Source organism: Saccopteryx bilineata, chromosome 2 (assembly GCF_036850765.1).
Source record: "Saccopteryx bilineata isolate mSacBil1 chromosome 2, mSacBil1_pri_phased_curated, whole genome shotgun sequence".
In the NCBI taxonomy this organism is placed as follows: Eukaryota; Metazoa; Chordata; class Mammalia; order Chiroptera; family Emballonuridae; genus Saccopteryx; species Saccopteryx bilineata.
In genome coordinates this window covers 120,646,639-120,669,452 of record NC_089491.1, presented here as the reverse complement: position 1 = coordinate 120,669,452, position 22,814 = coordinate 120,646,639, and the positions used below count along the sequence as shown (strand labels likewise).

The 22,814-nt window shown below is 39.0% G+C and overlaps 2 long non-coding RNA genes across 2 annotated transcripts in view; one reads left to right on the top strand and one right to left on the bottom strand.

Annotated features, from left to right (window-relative positions):
• The first annotated feature begins 887 nt into the window (after window positions 1-887).
• On the top strand, window positions 888-20,923 carry LOC136322935 (uncharacterized). Its single transcript, XR_010728885.1, has 3 exons — window positions 888-1,001; window positions 13,209-13,342; window positions 20,790-20,923. It is a non-coding gene; the product is annotated as an uncharacterized lncRNA (long non-coding RNA).
• Window positions 14,464-22,814, bottom strand: part of LOC136322934 (uncharacterized) — a 39,411-nt gene continuing 31,060 nt past the window's right edge. Inside the window, exons 2-4 of the long non-coding RNA XR_010728884.1 lie at window positions 16,789-16,828; window positions 16,251-16,287; window positions 14,464-14,597 (exon numbers count right to left, since the gene is read on the bottom strand). This is a non-coding gene — a long non-coding RNA (uncharacterized lncRNA). The remainder of the gene's footprint in view (window positions 14,598-16,250; window positions 16,288-16,788; window positions 16,829-22,814) is intronic.

Here is a 22,814-nt window from a genome sequence, read left to right as displayed (position 1 = left end):
AAGAGTACAAAGAGTTCAATTTTCTTCCCACGTCTTTCTTTGCAGAAAAATTCAACATCAAAATATTTAATAAGATGAGGTTTTACTCAAATGTGAAAAGTTATAAAACTGTTATTTTTAAATTAACTTAACAATGTTACTGTCATTGGGTGTTGCTTTAAGCCACTAATATTGTGGCAATTTGTTATAATAGCAATTGGAAACTAATACATCCTCCCTTAACTTACCAAAGAAGAAGGTACAAGTAGGTAATGGAACAAATTAGCATATTCTGCCACAATGTTTTGCCTTTAAAAAATAAAAGGAAAATGCATATTCCAAAGGGAATAGGTTAATTATGCCTTACTAGAAATCTTTGGTTGCAAAAATAAAGACTGAATTCCAATGCTAGCTAATTTAAGATTGAGCAAGGGGAGGGGAGGTTATATTTACAATGTATTTGAACTGTTCACCCATTAAGGAAGAAATAAAGGGTAAATTGTTTCTCCATAAGGCCTATAACCAGGGACTTGTCCAGCAACAGCCTTCCCACCCCCAGCTCTCTCTCTCCCCCACACCCCCCTCTGCTTTTCCCTGTTTCAATTAATTCTCTTCTACTGAAGTTGGACTTGATTTATAAGATGAGAATCAAGGCAGTGGGTATTTCTGAGTCATGTGTTAACGACTTTTACTTTTATCAGTCATTTATTTGCCATGTGTTTACTGAGTCTCTACCATGTGCCAGGCCAGTGAACAACACAGATGAGATCCTGGCTTTATTCTGGTAGCTGATACAGATATAAAACAAACACACAAACAATATCTTAAGAATTGTAACAGGTGTGATCATGGAAATGAGCAGAAGTGAAATAAAGAGTAACTAGAGAGACCACACTAGACTTGGAAGGTCAGGGAAGCCTTCTCTGAGGAACTGATATCTGAGACCCAAAGCTAAATAAGCAAGACAAAGACTCTGCAAAGACTTCTTGAAACAAAAGGGAGGCCAGCACGCTGCTGTCCAGGTGAGTGGACCAGGATAGTAAGAGGGGAGGCTAGTAGCTAGATGAACAGAGCCTCATGGATATATTTTGCTTATTTCCAAGGAGATTCCACGTTATAACTGTTTTCCCACCATAAATATTAAGTGCCATCCCAATTTGGATGATAAATTGTACAGTCACTCTACATGTGGGCTCTAGGAGTCAGGGGCTTATTCTAAGAGAAATGGAAAGACATGAAAAGTTTTTAAGTAAGGCAATTCATGATCTGATTTGTATTTAATATACTGAAAACCAGAGAATGAATTAATAAATACTGTAAATTAAATATGTCCACACGTGGAGCACTAATTTTTTTTTTCTGAAGTGAGAAGCGGGGAGGCAAAGAGACAGACTCCTGCATGTGCCCAACTGGGACCCACCCAGAAAGCCCACTAGGGGGCGATGCTCTGCCCATTTGGGGCATTGCTCTGTTGCAACCGGAGCCATTCTAGTGCCTGAGGCGGAGGCCATGGAGCCATCCCCAGCACCTGGGCCAACTTTGCTCCAATGAAGCCTTGGCTGAGGGAGGGAAAGAGAGAGATAGAGAGGAAGGAGAGGAGGAAAGATGGAAAAGCAGATGGGCGCTTCTCCTGTGTGCCCTGACTGGGAATTGAACCCAGGACATCCACACACCAGGCTGATGCTCTACCACAGAGCCAACCGGCCAGGGCCCGAGCACTGAAATTTTTTAATGGGGGAAGTCAATATCAAAATAAAATGAAAATAGGTATTAACACTTAATATCATTGCTCTGTTACTCTTCCCACTTCTCTTAAACTCAGAAGCACTCAAAGGCAGAACATAGCTCCAGCTTCTTGGGTCTCATGGCAACCTGGCAATACAAAACTTCTAGGCTAACATATCAACTTCCATGGATTCACACTGCTTCAACCACAAATATTTACCTTACCTGACTTCCAGAGCAAATTAAAGGGATAGGGCTCATTCTTTTGGCTCTCCCCTAACTGCTTTCAGAGTCAGAAGCAGCTGCAGGATGAGAATGACAGCCTCATAATTTATCTCTACATCCACTCAATGACTCCCTCACAAGTGTCCTTTTCAAATTAGGAAAAGAATGCATAGCCATAACCTGCCCTTGCCACTGTCCTACTGAAGTTGAAATTGCATCTCCATATAACAATTTGTCCTGGAAACAGAAGTTACACTCAGCAGCGTATCTGTCGTCTGGAAGAGAGAATCTCAGGACCAAATGCTAAGAGTTTTTATACTAGTTACAACACAGCGTTTCATAGCAAATACTTATTTTTATTATAAAAGTATATATGCTTACTGTAAAAGATTCCAGGAGAGAAGGTGTGAATTGCAAAGTGATTTTCTCTCTCTTTCCTCAACCTTCTTCTAGTAACCTCACTTATCACTTTTGGCTATTTTCCTATGCATATATAAGCAAATAGAAAATATATATATTAAGATTTAAATAGGTCACCCTAACAACGTTAATGTGATTCTATGATAACAAGCAAGTTCAGATTTGAGAAACCATGATGGGCAGTCACATCACAGTTCTCTGGCAGGACCTGAAGGCTCAGCCTTCCCTGCAAAGTTTAATAGCTGGGTCCATTCTGGTGGCCACTCAGGATGGCGCTGAGAAAACAAACTCAAATCGCCAGGCCCAGGAAGAAGTCAGAACATGAGATCTGAAAACAGACTCTATGCCTGAGCCAAGGAGTAAAACAGATAAAAAAAAAATAGGTGGAAAACAAATCTATGACAGGGGCTGTGAAAATAGGGTCTGGTCAGGAGGGGAGGAGATGCAGCAGGATCTGCTGGGGTCACGGGGGTGACGGGAAAGTGGCAGAGAGGAAAGCCGGGAGGGGAAGAGGGGTTTGCCGTAGAGAGGAAATCGCCCTGGGGAAGCAGAACACAGCCGCCAAGTGCGAGGTGACACGGAGGCCTGGAAGGAGTCCACCTCGGGGGCTGTGAGAGTGAGAACTAGAGATGGGAGACACCAGGTGGTGGGAGATGTGCTCTTTGAAAGACTTCTAATAATAACTTCTAAAAACACGTTGCCTCTTAGAAATTTTTTCTTTGTATTTTATGGTGATAAAATATACATAACATTACACTATTGGTACTATTTTTTAATGTTCAGTGGCATTAAGTACATTTACATTATTGTGTAACTGTCACTACCATCCATCTCAAGGACTCTTTTCATCTGCAGAACTGAAACTCTGTCCCCGTTGAACACTAACTCCCAGTCCCCGGCAACCACCGTTCTAGCTCTAGGAATTTGATTACCTCATATAAGTGGTGTCATACAATAGTTGGCTATTTGTGACTGACTTGTTTCACTAAGCATAATGTCTTCAAGGTTCATTCATACTGTGGCATTGGTCAGAATTTTTTTCCTTTTCAAAGCTAAATAATACTGTATTATATGGATATATCACTTCCTTTCTCCATTCACCTGTGGATGGACACGGGTTTCTTCCACTTTTTGGATATTGTGATTAATGCTGCTATGAACAGGAATATACTTTCATGTGTTTTTCTAAATGAAGTATTTCAAACCACGAAAGATGAACAGGGTTTCTGTTAGACTTGGTTTTTGTTTCATTTTCTTAGGCAGAGAAGAGTGTTCCTGGGCGAAGAACAATATGATGAGTGTGGAGTGGGGAAGCTCAGTTTGATCAATGAATGGTAGGAGGCACCAGGATCAGTGAATGGTAGGAGGCGCCATGATCAGTGAATGGTAGGAGGCGCCACGATTAGTGAATGGTAAAGGCGCCACAATCAGTGAATGGTAGGAAGCACCATGATCAGTGAATGGTAGGAGGCCCTGAGGGCAGTAGCAGGGAAGAGGGGCAGAGTAAAAGGTGAAGTAAGAAACACACATGCGTCAGGTTGCTGAAATCTAAAAATACAGAACAGAATAGAATATACACCCAGTTTTATTGTGTCTTAATAGATCACCATATTTGCCTTACTTCTGAAAGAAATACATTACGCATACAATTGATGCTCTGCATAAACCCCCACCATTCCACTCTTTCATGCCCCTCCACAATGGCAACCATTTTCCTGAATTTTAAGTTCCTGTTCCCATGTTTTATGATTTAACTACAAATATCAATCACATAGTGATTTGCATACTTTAAAAACTTGATTATATGAATCAGTGGTCCTCAGCCTTTTTCTGGCCACGGACCAGTTTAATGTCAGAAAATATTTTCACGGACTAGCCTTTAAGGTGGGACGAATAAATGTATCACGTGACCTAGACAAGCATCAAGAGTGAGTCTTAGATGGATGTAACAGAGGGAATCTGGTCATTTTTTAAAAATAAAACATTGTTCAGGCTTAAATATAAATAAAATGGAAATAATGTAAGTTATTTATTCTTTCTCTGCGGACCAATACCAAATGGTCCACAGACCAGTACCGGTTTGTGGCCCAGGGGTTGAGGACCACTGATATGAATGGCATCATAATGTGTATGCATCCTTTTGCAACTTGTTTTATATTCCAACAACATTATGTTATGGAGATTTACCTGGATTAATCCATATGAACCTTTCTATTGTGTGAATGGTCCACACTGCATTTTTGCAACATTAGAAGCAATGCTTTGATGAACAGCCTGGTGCATTTTGTCTATTTACATTTGTAAGACTTTAGACTATGAACCTGGATGTGGAATCACTAGGTTGTAAAGTAAGGTGCATCTTCCACTTTACTCATAAAGTCAAATTGTCCTCCAACGAAGTGGTTGAATCAACTTACACTTCCACAGCAGTGTACAATCATTTCCATGTTGCCCCATCCTTGCCAACAGTAAATATTGTCAAATGTTTATATTATTAACAAGTTGGTAAAATAGATAGTGGTTAAGAGCCCATGATTTTGAGCAGAATTCTTGGTGACCAAACCCTGGTTTTACTACCTTTGAGTATGACCTTGGACCCTACTTTCCCTCTCTGGAAGAGCCAGGTGGTAGCACCAACCTCATGGATATTATTGTGAGTATAGTGTGTTGACAAGAAAAATACCTGAAACACTATATGATTAATACACGGTACATGTATTCATGTACCCTGTTTCAGAATTTTGAATTAGCCATTCAAGTCTTGTCTTTTGTGAATTTCCTATTTTTTTCCTTAGCCCAGAACTTTTCATATAGTTTTGTAGATATTCTTCAAATATCCTGAGTAATAATCCTTTGTAGTTATATGTTCCAAATATCTTCCTTTAACCAGAGACATCTTTTGCCTTGACATTTTGATCAGAATCTAGTCAAATGTATCACCCCTTGTATTTTTTTCCCTTGTTTAGTAAATTTATTTCCTAACTGCAGTCATAAAAATACTCTCAAATATTTTCTTTCCTAAAAGTTATTTAAAGTTTGTTCTTCATACTTAAAATTTTAGGATTTAATCCACCCGGAATTTTAGTTTGTGACTCCTGTGAGGAAAAGATTTTTTATTTCTTTGACTGCTTCTCCATATGGGAAACAAAATATTGTGGTATCGTTAACTGAATTTCCAATGCCACCTTTTGTCACATTATTTCTATAGATGTGTAGGTCTGATTGTATCCTCTTTGTTCTATTCCATTACTTTTTTTTTTTTCTTGCACTAAAGACTTAATTATAACAGCATTGATATTGACCTTGATGTGTTGGATTGTTTCCTTGAAAGGAAGGAGGCCATGACTCTGTGGAGGTCTTTATAATTAGATGGACTGACAAACAGACACAGAAGTACTAAAGGACTTCAACTTACTCTTGTTCTTCTCTGCTTCACATCCAGTTCTTCTTCACAGTTGTTGGCCCTTTAGCCCAAAGTCAGCTACCAGACCCTTGGCTAAGATCCAAGGAGGAAGTGGCTACACAGAAGCAATGGTGTCACATAAACCTCTCCATGGGCTCCCCTCTGCAGTACAATCCAAGTAGCTGACTATGTGCTCAGCTTCTTATATTTCCCTAGAAACTCTGACTTGTCCTCCCCTGCCAGTGCCTCTAAAGAACTAGGAAAGGATCCTTCTCTGATCCCCCAGCTTTCCCTTTCAGACCTTCATTTCTTAGCTGCTCTCACAGTTACATACGGTCTACTTCCTGGAATAATTCCTTAGGCCAGTGGTTCTCAAACATTTTGAAGTTGGGGTGCATTTAAAATCTTAAAAATAAATTTAGGCACACTATATACAAATTTCTGAGAAATATGTTATAATAATTAAGTCAAATATTAAAGAAAAAAATAAAGTCCAAGTGTGCTTTTATGATAATTAAACAAAATAAATATGACAAAATTAAATTTATTCTGACACTAAAAAATATTTTTATGTTACATCTTTTTGAGTTATGCTTTTGAGAATTCATAAAAAAAAGAGGGGTTAAAAATTGCAAAAAAGTTATCTTTTTATATATACGATATATAGATACATTCTTCGTAAGATATAGTAAATTCAGCAGGTCCCAGCACAAATGTGTTAAGTTTTTTCATTTTTGTGCTTATGAGAAACATGAGCCTGGTGTGTCCTAGTGATTTCTTCAATGTTTGGGCATATATTTGAAAGGCAAACTCTCATTTCCTCATCAATACATTGAAGAATTCCTCTCTTTTTACTCTTAATTGTGTTGAGTGTAGAAAACCCCCACCATACATATCATCTTAACTTGACACCAAACAAAGGATAGAAGAAACTTGTCTCCAGTCTTTTGGGGGAATATTGGAGGTTGGTATAAACAATCCAGCACCACAGCTTAACAGCCTTTTGCAACAACTTAATCAGGCAAGTGAGGTGGGGGGGTTGAGCAGACTGTCAGCTTACAGCCAATTCCTCACACTTCTGTCCCCCAAAAATCTAAACTCCAAAAACCCTGTTGGTTTTTTGGTCCCCAACAGGCACAAATTTTTCTGGAATATCATAGGGCACACCTGGAAATCTTCTAGGGCGCACCAGTGCACCCGGGAGCACACTTGGAGAACCACTGCCTTAGGCCCTAACACTCATTGGAGTTCTGCTTTCTTGATTGACCCCTGATAAACACACAAGATACTCTAGCGTAAGCTTTCCCTTCTTGGTCTTCTTCAAACTCCTCTCTCCTTTGTTCTTTCATATGACTTTTTGAATCATCTCCTCAAGAATCAAAAAACAAAATCAATTGGGATTCTGGTTGGGATTGCTTTGAATTTGTTAATTAATTTGGAGATAAATGATATTTTTATAACATTGATTCTTTTAAAATGATTTATTCATGTTGTATGGGAATAAAATTTATTTTTATACTAATCTCATATTTAGTAACTTTCTTTTTCCTTTTTCTATTTAGAAATTAAATTTAATGGAGTGACATTGGTCAATAAGAACACATTGGTGTCATGTAAACATCTCTATGGCATTTGAACTGTTGATTGCATTGTGTGTTCATCGCCCAAAGTCAGATCATTTTCCCATATTGTATATTTGTCCCTCTTTACTCTTTCTGATCTTTTATATTAGTCTCAATAATTCATTTGTATTTTCTCTTAGATCCTATGAAGGCACTCATATTTATGTAAGTAGTGATAGTTTGGTTTCTTCTTTTCTTCTCTAATTCATATGCTTTTCTTTTCCTATGGTAATATACCAAGAGGGACCTTCAAACAACGATCAGTGGAAATAATAATAACGGGCATCTTGTCTTATTCCTGAAATTAAAGGGAATAATTCTAAAGTTTCACCAGTAGATATAATAATTGCTACAAATTTCTAATATATATATTTTATTCAGTTAATACATTTCCCCTCACAACTCAATAGCAAAGAAATCAAATAACCTGACTTTTAAATGAGCAAAGACTGCCTGACCAGGTGGTGGTGCAGTGGATAGAGCATCGGACTGGGATGCGGAAGGACCCAGGTTCGAGACCCCGAGGTCGCCAGCTTGAGCGCGGGCTCATCTGGCTTGAGCGAAAAAGCTCACCAGCTTGGACCCAAGGTTGCTGGCTCCAGCAAGGGGTTACTCGGTCTGCTGAAGGCCCGCGGTCAAGGCACATATGAGAAAGCAATCAATGAACAACTAAGAAGTCGCAACGCGCAATGAAAAACTAATGATTGATGCTTCTCATCTCTCTCCGTTCCTGTCTGTCTGTCCCTGTCTATCTCTGCCTCTGTAAAAAAATAAAATAAAATAAAATAAAATAAAAATAAATAAATGAGCAAAGACTACAGTAGACATTTCTCAAAAAAAAAAAAAAGACATACAAATTGCCAACAGTTACATAAAAAGGTGCCTAACATCACTAATTGTCATGGAAATGCAAGTAAAAACCACAATGAGATTTCATCTGAGACTTGTTTGGATGGCTAGTAACAAAAAAACCCAAAAGTATCAAGTTTTGGCCAGGATGTAGAAAAATTGGAAACTTTGTGAACCATTGATGGAAATGTAAAATGGGGTTACCATGATGGAAAACATTATGGAGGCTGCTCAAAAAATTTTAAATAAAACTATTATATGATCCAGCAATCTCACTCCTTAGTATATATCCAAAAGAACTGAAATCAGGATCTTGAAGAGACATCCATACTTCCATGTTCACCACAGCATTATTCACAATAGGCAACATGTAGAACAACCTGAATGTCCATTGACAGATCAATGAATAAATAAAATGTAGTATATACATGCAATGGAATATTATTCAGCCTTTAGAAAGAAGGAAATCCTACCATTACATGGATGGACCTGGAAGATATGCTGGGTGAATAAGCCAGTCACAGCAGGACTATTACCCCTATGATTCCACTTATATGAGGTATCTTACACAGTCAAATAAGTTTGACTTATATAAGCAGAAAATAGAATGGTGGTTGACAGGGGATATAGGTGAAGGGAAAATTCAGTGGGTATAAAGTTACAGTTATACTAAATGAACAAGTTCTAAAGATCTGCTGTAAACATAGGGCCTTTAGTTAACACTTAAAAACTTGCTAAGAGGGACAATCTCTTATATTCTTATCACATACACACAAAAAAAGAAAGAGTAAAAAGAATAAAAAAATTTTTGGAGGTGCTGGATATATTTATTACCTTGATTTTAGTGATGTTATCACAAGTGAATGCATATGTCTAAATTCATCAAATTGCACACATTGAATATTTGGCTTTTGGTATGTATTTATATAACTATACTTCAATAAAGCTATATAAATAAATGAACAAATTAATTAATTAATAAAATATCAGGCTCAGGTAATAGAGAAAAAGTATGTTCATTTTCATACCAAGGAGACTATGAGGAAAGATTCCCATCCCATCCCCAAATTGTTCCCTGATACGAACAACCTATCTTTTAAGGTAGTGTCCAATATTCAGAATAAGCTCAAGTTTTATGAAATAAATGTATGCCAAATAAAAATATTGCTTCCTAATTTATTTTTTAATATGAAAGAGTATTACATTTTAACAAATTCTTTTTATGCCTCTATAAAGATAATTATGTTATTTTTATCTTGCAAGTTGTTAATGTGGTAAATAATTTTAACAGATCTTTCTAACATTAAACTATCCACGCTTTCCTAGGATAAGCTCAACTTGGTCATAGTATATTATTGTTTCTTGTTTTTAAGTTACTAATTTTACTAAATTTTATTAGAATTATATCTTTATATTTAAAAGTGATGCTGGTTTACAATTTTCCCTACTATCCTTATCTTATTTTGGATTTAAGTTTGTGCCAGTCTAATAAAATAAGTTTGGGAGTATTTTTTTTTTCATGCCCTACTTATATTCTCTGGAATGGTCCATAGATGACTGGGACTATATGTTCCTTGGAAATTTGGTAAGGATCATCTGTAAGAAACCATATCTCAATTATAATTTAGGTAGATTTATGGTCTCATGATCATAGAATTTAGGTCATTTATTTCTTCTTCAGTCATTTTTAATTGATTATAGTTTTCTGGAAAATTGAGCATTTTATATATTTCAAATTTATATAAGGTTGTACATGACTGTCCCTTCTTGCCTATTTTAATTCCTGAGTGTATCTGTGGTTATGTTGCTCTCTAATTTCAATATCATTTTGGATATCTTTTATATGAAATACCATGCTGAGACTACTGTAAGGAAGCACAGTCTTAAATGGCTTATAATAACCAGTACTTACAATAGCCCAGAGCTTGAAGAAGGAATAAAAATAAAAATACCACTAGAAGTACTTCCCTGTAACTCTGTCTACAGTCCCTAATCCTTCCCTGTGGAATCACAGAGCTGCAAATACATTCTTGTACATATATCTTAGAGACATATAATCTTATGTAAATGCAAAGGGGTGGTGTTCTCTTTTCTCTAATTGCTCCATCCACCCCAAAACACAGAATACAATAATATATCTCTCCTGAAGCATATCTTCTGCAATTTAAGTATCTCCAGTATTTCTAACAGTTACTCAAACACCCTGGATCCCAAGTTCTTTGCCAACGCTCCCTTTCTAGTGTATAGTCCCAGTGCACCAGCATCGAAACTGAGTCCTTCACTCCAGGTATAACCTTACCTACACAGTAGAATGACTCTAGTAGGACTGGACCCTTTCATTAGTGCTTCCTAAAATACAGTGATTTTCTGTTGACTCCATACACTATTGACTCATATTACTTTTACAGTCAGCCAGACATTTGGGTCTTTTTCGCACATGCTGTTGAGAAATCTTTATTCCCAAGTAATATGAGAGCAGGACACCATTATGTAATTCCCTAGTCCACTAATTTACAAAGAGAATTTAAAGCATGTCTGGGCTGTAGGCAAGCATCCTCATAAGCACAGATGGAGGAGCTAGCAGTATGTCTTCAGCAATCTGGAGGAAGCCATCTCCCTTTATAAAAGAAGGCATGTCAGTTGGATCATACCATAGTCCAATTGTCAAGAGCAGGGAAGGAAGAAGAACAATCACTTACTGAGAGCCTAATGGGTATTACATCTATGTTAGGTGTTTTACAAATGTCATCTCAGCTTTAGTCCTCACAATAACACTGGATCAAGGTGTCGGTGTGAATAAATAAAGATGTAAATATATAAATGCCAAGTAAAGTTATCTTTATTTTTTTATGAGGAAGCCAAAACTCAGAACACAACTTGCCCGTAATGTTATAGCTGGAAGGCAATGGGGCCTTCTTTGAGTCTAAAATCTGTATAATATCTTCCACACTCTCATCCAGGAGTGAATGAATTCAGGTGCGGCACCAAGCAACAAGGACACTCAAAGGCAAATTAAGGTTGGTTGAGGCCCCGGGCACAGAAGAAAATATTGAGCCCCTTAAAAAAGAAAGAGAGAGACAGGGAAAATAAAAATACATGTTAAATAAATAAAAAATATTATGTACTATTAATGTTAAAATTGCACGTATGAAATTAAACTTGGTGTCATTATGGAAAAGTATAAAATGTTGAGGTCGTATGGGGCCCTTCAGAAGTTGGGGCCCAGGGTGCATGCCCGGTGCGCCCACCATTAAATCCGCCTCTAGGACACTTGTGTAATGCTTTCTAGTTTAATGAAGGACTTTTAGCTACATTAACTCTTTTGATTTGATCCTTACAACATCTTCATGTGATAGGCAGAGCAAATGATAAAATCTTTATTTTACAGGTAAAGATATCAGTGCCCAGAGTATCAAGTGACCTACCCAAGTTCACCCAGCTAGTGAGCAAGGTTGCAGGGCAGACCTTGACCCCAGGCTATCTGACAGCAAGCACCATGCAAGCACCCTCCAGGCAGCTGGTGCAGGGCAAGGGGGTCCCACAGGGCTGGGCAAGTGCTCAAGTCCAGTGTGGAATTAGGGAAGAGAAAACCTCAAAACCCTAACCATACCAAAAAAATATGTAATTTTCTGTTATTATTTTTTTAATGATCACAAGTTTTCAAGAAGTACAGGAGAAAGAGCCCAGACTGATGACCAAGAAGCAGAGCAGTCTAGGAGAGACACATCAGCTCTATTTCTTCCACAGGAAGGGTAGGGCTGCCTTTTACTAACAATCACATTAACATTGGTGCATTCAATTCTTGTGGTGCAAACTGTAAAACAGAGGCCAGTAAACTTATCAACCTTCACTTGATTTCTTAAGCAAAGCCAGATTTATTTTTTTAAGTGAGAAGAAGGGAGATAGTGAGACAGATTCCTGTATGAGCCTTGAGCAAGATCCAACTGGCAAACCCCGGGAAGAGAGAGAGGGAGAGGGATGGGGAGAAAAGCAGATGTTCATTTCTCTTGTGTGCCCTGACAGAATCAAACCCGGGCAGTGGTGGGATTAAAATATACTGCTCACAAAAATTAGGGGATATTTTATCGCTTCATATTCATTTTGAAATATCCCCTAATTTTTGTGAACAGTATAATTTAACAACTGATTCTCTGCCCAAATGACCATTTTTAGTATTAAAGAATAATATACTGAAAGGTTGTTTATTATTTCATGCATTTAATACTTAAATAAGAACAATAAAAGAGGTATATAAAACTAGATTATAAGAAAGTTTTAAAATATTAATAAAAAATAGTAAATAATACCTAACAAAAAATAATAAGAAGACTGTTATTTAAGATATTCCCATATTGCTTATTGATTGACATCCTCACTTGCAATTTTTTTCACCTATGGACAGAATGAAGATTACTATGGATGCTTAGAATACGCTGTTGCACAGATGAACGTTAAAATAGAATAAGGAATGTAAATTTGTGATTTCCATATTGGGCAGCTGCCCAGGTGCCCACCTTAAAGAGAACCCTGATTACAAGGGCTATTTTAACAATAAGTTTGCCGAACTCAGAAAATTAGTTATCAGTTCTGCCGAACCAGTGCGAACCGGCTGAATCCCACCAATGAACCGGAACATCCATACACCAGGCCAATGCTCTATCCACTGAGCCAACTTGCCAGGTCCCAAAGCCAAAATCTTTATAAAAAATAAAGTACTCAGAATGAATCAAATGTTTTCATTTCACAATCCATTGAAGACCTCATAGTCAAGTACCTAGAACATTTGGTCTTACCAGTTATTTACACCCCACTTAAGTCAGGCCCCAGATTATTCAAGCCTGCAAAGTTGAGGCTTTGCCTGTTAATTGGCAATTTGGTTACTGGTTACTGATTCCCGCCTGGTCCCAACTGAAACCAAATGCCCCTAAGCTGGGAGCTTTTCTTTTTCCTTGTGCCACTAATTCAGGTTTATTTCCCCTTCTCAGGCCTGGCTGAGAAACTGTTCTCCTGGAGCCCCTAAGTTACCCCAGGGAGTCTACCCTAAACTGCCCTCAACAAGCAAGCCAGTGTTTTTCATCCACAAATGGTGGTGGGCCTAAGCATCCACCATGGAACTCAAGTAAGTTCTTCAGAGTTTTGTTTCTTCAAATAAGACATTAAGAAATCCAGGAACCAGCACTGAGTTTTTACAGATCTTTCCAAGCCTGGCTGTGGTTCAAATCCCCCAGAGCACCCTATGAGAATATACAGATGCCTGGACTCCTCCCAGAAAGGATTCTGCTGTGGAGAAATGTATTAAACTACAGTGTGAAGTTGCCATGTCAGCATGCCAGCAAAATCCAGACAGTGGACAAAAAGAGACAAAGAGAAAACTTGTAGATTCAGAGATTTAAGAGCCGTCACAACCAATGCGATGTTTGAACTTTTTTTTTTTTTAAGTTGAGAGGTGAGGAGGCAGGGAGGCAGAGGTAGACTCTCACATGCACCCCCACCCAGATCCACCCAGTGAGCCCCCTACAAGGGGATGTTCTGCCCATCTGGAACTGCTGCTCTGTTGCTTGGCAACCAAGCTATTTCAGCGCCTGAGGCAAGGCCATGGATCCACCCTCAGTGCAGGGGGTCAACTTGTTCAAATACAAGGGCATCACACCAAAGGGATACCCTTCACATCACCCACCTTGTAGATTTGCATTTTTATTATGACAACTGTCTTGCAAGTGGCAATGGAATGTCTTGTTCTAACAAAATCGGTATATCCAACAATTTTCCAACAAATGGAAGCAAATGTGTGTTAAGATAGGGACTCCTGTTCTAATCATGGACTTGCTCTATGGGCTAGCAGCGAACTTGGACTGCCCACCTTAATTTGAATTCCCTCCCCAAAAACTAAATACTACGTAATTTTCACAAGTTACTTACTAACCCTAAGCTTAAGTTTTTTTATCTGTAAAACAGGTTGCTACTATTGAGAGCATTGTTCAAAACATGAAACATGTGAAACAGTGTCTGACAGTTAGCAAGCCCTCAGTAAGTGTTAGAGATCAGCTGTTCTCGTATCTACTCATACATATACTTTATAATGTTATGGGTGTGTGTACAGATGTGTGTGCTGTGTCATTCATAAACTCAATAAATAAATTACTGCAGTGGACTTTAAAAAGACTATCGTCATCTTTTACTAATCCAAACTATTTGAAAAAGAAGACATTTTCTCTAACCAAGTTTTGACAAATGCGGTGAGGCTCGAGGTCCGGGTAAGCAGCGGGAGTTTATAAAGCTGTCTGCACACAGGCGCTATGTGCATACGCTGACCGCGAGCTCTGTGAAGAAGCGTTCTGGGGTTTTTCCATGCTTCTCGCTGCTGGCCTGTAAGCCTGTGATGGGAAGAGGTCCAGTGAGAGTCGCCAGCCACAGAAGGGGTATATTACCCCACAGGCAGAATAGAGTCAAAACTGCTTCAAGAGGTTAAAAGACTATTTTTAAAAAGAAATAACACAGAGTATGCCTTTAACTTGGTGTTAAAAATAAACTCAGCTGCCTCCACTGCGCTCCCACCCCTGCCACTGTCCTCTCTACCCCGCACTGCCCCCAATGAAAGAAAGGGTGCTTGTGTTTCATTTTGTTTCTCCTTGAATTTTTCTTTTTCTTATTTTTTTTTATCTTAGCCAAACATGAGCTGCTCTGGTTTTCAGTTCACAAAACAAGTTGCATTCTCTCTCAGAAATTCCTCAGGGACCCCCCACAACCACACCCCGCCCCAGAAAGCCGACTGGATTGTCATTTAGAACTAACCTGTGTTTTGGGACTACAGAAAAATCAACACCAAGATAAGCAGCCTGGTGCTGGGCCAGCCCTCTGGGAGCTGGGAAGTGTCTGCAGGGGCAGCACTTGGGCAGCAGGGCCTTCCACGGAGTGCCTTCCACGGAGTGCCTTCCACGGAGTGCCTTCCACGAAGTGCCGTCTTATACTGAGGTTTGAGCACAGCCCTTTCCTCAGGCCTAGTTACTCATAGAAACGCTGCTTTGCTGAGTGGGTTTCGATAAATTCCTTTAAACAACCACAGAAACTCTATAGATCAAGTGTGCTGGTCTTTGTTCATCAAAGAGCTCATCTGTACAGCAGAAAAGCTGTTGTCTACAATGAGTAAGTTTCAATTTCTTATTGTACAGAGATGGCAGAGGGCTTTCAAGACCCCAGGGGGAGAGGATGAGTATTGGAGGGGTTTCTAGAACCATATTTACTTAAAAAGATTTTTTAAAATTCCTTAATCAACATAAGATAAAGGAAAAAGCAAAAGAATTTATTTTAAGAAACAAGTGCTAGTCTTAGGCCAGCCTCTAACTTGAAGTGTGACCTAAGTCAAGCTGTTCACTTCCCCACAGTTTCCTCTTTGTAAAATGAGATTTCCACCTTCTAGGTCTATTCTTTAATAGGAATATGTCATTGTTAAGTTCCATATGATTGAAAAGAAAATATTTTGTCCAGACAAATATTAAAATCTAGACCAAATGTGTACTTATTTCAACATTGTTCAAATTTAATGAAGGGATTTTGATGCATATCCTGAAAGTTAAAAGGGAAGTTTTATCAATAAAGGTTGAGTTTAAGCCAATTGGTTTCCATTTGCCACTCTAGTGGGACAGCATCCCAAGGTCACTAGCACCTTAAAAACAAAGGAAAGGCAGAATGCAAGGTTCCCAGCCTGCAAGGCTCAGCCTCCAGGGCATACAAAATCCAAGAGGTCTTCCATCCATACATAGCTCACAGGCATTGTCTGAGGCCAGTGAAGACCCTGTTTTCACCATATGTATCTGCAGCTATCTTTCAAATGTATGTACATTAATTGGGATTAATAAGAGATAATGAATAAGTTAAAATTTTATTAATTTCATTTTTATATATGCATGAATAAAATACAAATATTCAAAAACATTACCAAAATCAAGTAGATTTTCAACATAAATGTTTCTCTTTTTTTCAGCACTGATCATTGTTGATTTCTCCATGTTCAACCTATTTGTGCTCACCTTATTTCCTTTCCTTGATCTTGACTGTATACTCTGCCTATTTTTACAAAAGCAAAAGCAAAAATACAAGATATAATAGATTGGAACATGTATAACAAAACAATATTAAAGTATCAAGACGGCCTCGCCTCTGGTACTTTTCACTTTAACAAATACTACCTTTTCTTTTTTTTTTTTTACTTACTACCTTTTCTGATGATGGTTATTCTTAAAATTTTTTTTGATCATTGGTATACTTTTATTGAGACATAATTGACATATAATATCATGTTAGCTTTATAAACATAATTTACACATAACATTAGTTTTAGGTGTATAACATACTGATTTGATTTATGCATATGTTGCAAAATTACATAATAAATTTAGTTAACATCCCATCGATAAATAATACACGGTTATAATTTTTTTCTCATGACAAGAATTTTTAAGACCTACTCTCTTAGCAACTTTTAAGTATACAATATAGTATTGTTAACTATAGTCACCATACATTATATCTTCATGACTTACTCATATTATACCCAGAAGTTTTTACCTTTTGATCATCTTCTTTGTTTATAATGTGGGACGTAGATCTGGTGGGAAGAAGGAAAGAGAGAAGAAATACAGAAAGCTGTTAGGAGTCCATTGCATGTATCCAAGCAGAAAGCAATAGATTGGACTAGGGTAGTGACGGTAAAGACGGAAAGAAATAAAAAGTTATTCAGGAGCTAAATACCATGGATGGGCACTGGGTTAGATACGATAGGCAAGCAAGGAGACATTAAAAGGGATGTTTCAATTTGTGACTTGGGTCAACATACAATACAACAGCAAGCAGCACAGCTTAGAGAGGTTAGAAATGTGGGCTCCCATTTACACAGCCTGAATTCAAAGCCTAGTTCTACCAATGACTAACTGTTAATCCTGGGGCACAGCATCAAATCACTCTGCCTCAGATGTGTGGAGTGGGGATAATAACTGGACCTTCTGTGTCGGACTCTCGAAAAGGTAAAATGAGGGAAAGCATGTCAAATGTTTGGTACTCAGCCTGGACTATCATAAGCAGTTGATCACAGTAACTATTAGAAAGACAAGGATCTCAGGAGAAAGCAGAGTCACAGAGCTGGGGGCACCATAAATTCAGACTAAGCATGTTGCATTTGAGACATCTATGAACCAGAAAATGAGGAGGTTTGGACTACAGATGCGGATTTCATTTTAGAACTATAGGTGCCCTGGCCGGTTGGCTCAGTGGTAGAGCATGGGCCTGGCATGCAGAAGTCCCGGGTTCGATTCCCAGCCAGGGCACACAGGAGAAGTGCTCATCTGCTTCTCCACCCATCCCCCTCTCCTTCCTCTCTGTCTCTCTCTTCCCCTCCCACAGCCAAGGCTCCATTGGAGCAAAGATGGCCCGGGCGCTGGGGATGGCTCCGTGGCCTCTGCCTCAGGCGCTAGAATGGCTCTGGTGGCGGCAGAGCGACGCCCCCCGATGGGCAGAGCATCGCCCCCTGGTGGGCGTGCCGGGTGGATCCCAGTCGGGAGTGTGCGGGTGTCTGTCTGACTGTCTCCCCGTTTCCAGCTTCAGAAAAGTACAAAAAAAAAAAAAAAAGAACTATAGGCAATAGAGAGGACAACTGAAGCTATGGGAATGAGTGAGACTATGCAGGGAGAAGTGAAGTGAAATAAGGATAGGTAAGAGTCACAGGGCAAACCGAGGGTGATGGCAGCATTTAAGTGACAATTTCAGGAAGAGAGACCCAGGAGGACAAGAGAGAAAGCAGTCAGAGGCTCAGAAGAGAAGTCGGCAGTGGCAACAGTCTAGTTAGGAGGAGGGAGCAAAGATGTCTCAAAAATAGCAGGAGCTGAACCAAGAGTTATTGGAGCGTCTTGGGATCTCCTTCATCATCCTCTCCAGCCTGGCCTCAGGTGACAGGGGAGCAAGAAGCTTGTCTCAATTGACATTTAAAATGACAAACACCAAACATCCGTGTTTGATCTGTGCTGATCCAGAAGCATTTGGGAGCTCACTTTGGTGACAGGAAATGATACAGCCCAGTGATGCTGGCCATACCACTAAACCTTGATCTTTTCCTTTATGTGACAAACTATATGGTAGATACTCTTTCTGAGTCCAGATAACTATTACAATTGAGAACAAGCATGAATCTGGTTATCTAACTTCGCCTGCACATAGGAGCCATTTGTAGGTTACTCATGTCCTTCCCAAGGGCAGAAAGACCCTTTGAATAACTGTAACCCCAAATTTTCCTTTTTTCTTGAAGAATCTGATTCCAGAAGGTTGTCCAAATGCTGTTTTTTAGAAACCCAAGACCTGGCCCAAGGCCTCGCTGCCAGGATCCAGATGGCAGTGCCGACCTGTTGGTAGCCCAGGGATTGCTAGAGGACACTAGGATTCTTCGAATCAAGGCAGAAATGTTGTGGAAGCGCTTTATATTCTGTCTATCACTAGCAAGTGGCCATTGTTATTTTTATAATCACCAGAGCCTTCTACTACATACTTTGAGGAAGTTGGGATAAAAAAATAGAGTACTTACCTCTCCTACCCCCAAACTTTCATTAACACGCAATTAATTTTAGCCAAGTTAAGTGTTAAATTCCCTGCAACATGTTGGCACACTCGCAGCTGCGCATTTGTGATGATGCAGTAATTTCTTACTCGAGCAAAAAAAATTACTCTGGTAAAATAAATTCTTTTTTTTTCCCTGAAGATAAACTGGTTCCATTTCTCATTCCTCCAACCTCAAGGGTTGCTGAACTTCCACCAACTAAAAATAAGGTACTAACCTGTGTCCAAACCAGCCTGGAAGGGACATAGAGAAAAAAAACCAGACCTGAGGCTGACCATTCTGAAAGCTGGTAACGTTATCAAGTTAACAACCTCCCATCTATCAATATATGACCAAATTAAAAGGAATAGCATGATTTTTTTTTAATCTCCATGAAGAAACTAATATAATATTGTGCCAACTATAATTTAAAAATAAATTAAAAAAAAAAAAACCTCTGTAAAAAATAAGACGTATTAGCATAAGGACATTAGTATGCAGTACTGATGTAAATGACAATTCACTCTTCTAGAGTATTTCTGTTGAAGTTAAGAAGTGGTTGCTAACATATTTAAACACAAGAGCTAATGGGAACCCTAAATTTAGACGATACTCCATATGGCTGCCAAAGGCCTGCCTCAGCACATTAACCAGAAGACCAAACCAGAGAAGGGAAACAGCTTTTAAAAAATGCAAAAGAGGAAAGAGAATCACTTAGAATTTTATCTGGTAAAACCACATCAAGCCAGGAGATGACAAGTCATCTGCTTCATGGGTTATTTATGACTCAGATGTTAATTCGGATGCTCCTGTGAAATGAATGGTGAAAAAAAGAGATTTTTCTTCCTTTAAACTTGAAAATGTTTGGTTGTAGCATGTAGCTCACTGGTAAGTGGCATTTGGTTGTTTAAAATAATGTTGACGGTTTGGTTTTGACATTCCCTATATTTGCACAATAAACAGAGCTGTTGTTTCTATTCTTCCAAAGCCATTTTAAACACTAGCCCCATGGAACCCTGTCCCCTTGGCATTTTGCAAGAGTTATGTTTTGCACAAACTGAACAGCAAGCCTGTGTCTACAAAACAAAATTATTTTTTCCAGTTTTAGCTTTGCTTATTAACAAAGTAAAGGAGATATTTCTCAAGCCAAAACTTTTTTTGTTTATGGTTAGAGATCTTGACCCAGACAAAAAAACAAAATCCACTGATGAGTACAGAAAATCACCACCCCCCAGAAATCATTCTGTGGCACACAGACCATCGTAATGCCCAGTGCACCCACAGGAAGCCAGCGATGGCTATTTGCAGTTGATGCGGCTCCTCTCTTCAGAATTTTTGTGACATAAACAGATTACAGAGTCTTGTAAAATGTATGTTTATGGTTGACCTTTTATGCCTTTCAGAATTTGCTTGGAGCATTGAAGAATGCTAACCTGAGTGTGTTGGTTGCTTTTTGTACAAAGTCTGCTAAAAAAAAAAACAAAAAAAAAAAACAAAAAACCAGGGACAGAGAGCAGGATGAAGAAAGTTTAATCCAAGCTGTGTGTTGGTTGATAGGGAAGATCACCTCCGGGCCTAGGGCCAAGGTGCTTTACTTCCTGTTGAAATCTCCAGATAAACTCTGACTCCCAAATATTAATCAGATCTGTAGATCCCCTGCTTATCTGACTCCTGCTCAGACCTTATACTACGCCTGTTATGGGCTGAATTACACTGCCCCCCGCCCCCAAATTTATTATGTTGAAGCCAGTGATGTGATTCAGCTGGTTCACACCAGTTTGGCAGAACCAATACCTAATTTTTTGTTGAGTTCGGCGAACTGGTTGTTAAAATGGCACTTGTAATCAGGGTTCTCTCTAAGGTGGGTGCCTTGGCAGCCGCCCAATGTGAAAATCACATATTTACATTACTTATTCTATTTTAACGTTTATCTGCACAATAGTGTATTCAAAGCACCCATCGTAATTAATGTTCATTCCGTCCACAGGTGAAAAAAATTGCAAGTGAGGATGCCAATCAAGAAGCAATATGGAAATATCTTAAATAAGAGTTTTATTGCTTTTTTGTCAGGTATAATAAATATTGTCAATATAATAAATATTTGTCAATATAATAAATATTTTTATTAATATTTTAAAACTTTCTTATAAGAATCTAGTTTTGTGTACCTCTTTTATTGTTCTTATTTAAGTATTAAATGCATGCAATAATAAACTACCTTTCAATATATTGTTTTTAATACTTAAAATGGTCATTAGGGCAAAGAACTGATTATTAAATTATTTGAATCCCACCATGGGTTGAAGCCTTATTTCCCAGTACTGACTGTGACTATTTGTAAACAGGGAATTTAAAGAAGTAATTAAAGTAAAATAAGATGATATGAGTGAGCTTTAATCCAATATGACTGGTGTCATCATAAAAGGAAGAGATTAGAACACAGACATGCACACAGGAAAAACTATGTGAAGATAGTGGAGAAGGTGACCAGCCTATAAGGCAGGAGTCCCCAAACTACGGCCCGCGGGCCGCATGCGGCCCCCTGAGGCCATTTATCCGGCCCCCGCTGCACTTCTGGAAGGGGCACCTCTTTCGTTGGTGGTCAGTGAGAGGAGCACATTGACCATCTCATTAGCCAAAAGCAAACCCATAGTTCCCATTGAAATACTGGTCAGATTGTTGATTTAAATTTACTTGTTCTTTATTTTAAATATTGTATTTGTTCCCGTTTTGTTTTTTTACTTTAAAATAAGATATGTGCAGTGTGCATAGGGATTTGTTCATAGTTTTTTTTATAGTCCGGCCCTCCAACGGTCTGAGGGACAGTGAACTGGCCCCCTGTGTAAAAAGTTTGGGGACCCCTGCTATAAGGCAATGAGAGACGCCTGAGAAGAAATCAACCCTGCTAACACTTTGATCTTGGACTTCTGGCCTCCAAAACCATGAGAAAATAAATTTCTTGTTTAAACCACCCAAGCTATTATTCTTTGTTCCAGCAGCCCTAACTAATTAATACAAGTCCCCTCACTTTCTTCTGTTCCCCCTATGAGCTCCAGCCATCCTTGCCTTCTTTCTGTTTCTTTCAACAGGCCTGACTGGTTACCAGTGTAGGTCTTTTGCACTAGCTGTGCCCTCCACCTGATCTTTGCATGGTTGTTCCTTCTTATTTTTCAGGCCTCAAATTAAACATCACATCTTCACAGACTAAATAATTTGATCCCCATTCTCTGTCGCTTTACACTTTTAAAAGTTGCATCATAACAGTGATCACCATCTAGTTTCCTTGTTAATTTAATGTATTTTCTTACTTTTTATATCCCCCATTGTGCTACCTAACGACAGACACAGAATGTTTATCTTGTTCACCACATACCCCCAAGTCTTTGAATAGAACCTGACATTTGGTAGAGGACTCAAGAAATATTTAATGAATGAATGAATGTTTAAATGAATGAATAGCAACTAAAAAAATATTTTAAGTAACTGAAATCAATTAACTGGAATGAAATGCCTGCCACAGGTAAAGATAATAGAGTTGGTTGAAGCCAATTGAACAGAACTGAACTGAACTAAATTAGGCAAATAAAAAACAACCAATTTACAGAATTCAAATTTTTAAATTTCATTCTAGCCCTGGCCAGTTGGTTCAGCGGTAGAGCGTTGGCCTGGCGTGCTGGGGACCTGGGTTTGATTCCCGGCCAGGGCACATAGGAGAAGCGCCCATTTGCTTCTCCACCCCCCACCCCCTCCTTCCTCTCTGTCTCTCTCTTCCCCTCCCGCAGCCAAGGCTCTATTGGAGCAAAGATGGCCCGGGCGCTGGGGATGGCTCCTTGGCCTCTGCCCCAAGCGCTGGATTGGCTCTGGTCGCGGCAGAGCGAAGCCCCAGAGGGGCAGAGCATCACCCCCTGGTGGGCAGAGCGTCCGTCCCTGGTGGGCATGCCAGGTGGATCCTGGTCGGGCGCATGCGGGAGTCTGTCTGACTGTCTCTCCCCATTTCCAGCTTCAGAAAAAT